Here is an 880-nt window from a genome sequence, read left to right as displayed (position 1 = left end):
GATATGAGCCCGGGCGGCGGGGGGAGGGGAAGCCCCGGGGACCGCCCCCCGCCTCACGGCTGGGACCGGACTCTGCCGCCCCAGATGTGGCGCCGCCGCTGGCACACGAGTTCCGTGCCATCCCTCGCGGAGTCTGAGGGGTCCAGAGGCTCGGACCCGAGCGTCGGGGATCTCTGCACCGCATCTTGAGACGTCGAAGTCCAGGCCCCGGCGCCCCGGCCGGAGGACTTCAGATATCCAGGTGCCCAGCGCCCCCTCCTGGAGGAGCCTGGAGTCCGGGACATCAGCACCGCGGGACCCTGGAGGCCGAGCGTCCGGCTCCCCCTTTCGAAGAACTCGGGGTCCGGGACCGCAGATCTCCTTCAGGGGTCCGATCCCAAGATCCCCGGGTTGGAGCAACTTGAGACCGGGACCGCTAGCGCTCCGGGCCGTCTGTTTTGGGTCGCAGCGCCCACCTTTCAAGGGGACCCGGGAATTTGGGACCCCCCGCGCTCCTGCCTGGAGGTGGTTTAATTTCCGCCCCTAGAGGTAGGGGAACTCGGGCGCCCGCCCCTCTACCCCACGGCCCTACCCAGAAGACAGGAATTCGGGTCCCCCGCGTCCCCGTCTGAGACTCAAGAGCCAAGGCTCCTAGCATCCCCCCCTTAGAACACCAAGACATTCGGACTGCTGCACCCCCCTCTCCAGAGACCCCGGATTCCGGTTCTGGAGCCGGAGAGCCCGAAGTTCACGCCCCTCCGTCGGGGCTCGCACCTCCTCGGGGACCGCCTTAGGGTCGAACAGGAACTGGGTTCCCGCGATCCGGGGCTGGAGGCTCCCCGGGAGGTGAGGGTGGAGGCGAGGGGCCCAGGCGGACTGGGGGAGGGGGCGGCGCCGCTGC

General features: G+C 69.5%; 1 protein-coding gene across 1 annotated transcript in view; it reads left to right on the top strand.

Annotated features, from left to right (window-relative positions):
• Positions 1–652: 652 nt before the first annotated feature.
• Positions 653–880, top strand: part of PLEKHG2 (pleckstrin homology and RhoGEF domain containing G2) — an 11,329-nt gene continuing 11,101 nt past the window's right edge. Inside the window, 1 exon segment of the mRNA XM_021718129.1 lies at positions 653–825. The gene's annotated coding sequence lies outside the window, so the exon portion shown is untranslated.

This window comes from Carlito syrichta, unplaced genomic scaffold (assembly GCF_000164805.1).
Source record: "Carlito syrichta isolate Samal-C Ts95f unplaced genomic scaffold, Tarsius_syrichta-2.0.1 Scaffold311851, whole genome shotgun sequence".
Classification (NCBI taxonomy): Eukaryota; Metazoa; Chordata; class Mammalia; order Primates; family Tarsiidae; genus Carlito; species Carlito syrichta.
This window is presented reverse-complemented; position numbering and strand designations above follow the sequence as displayed.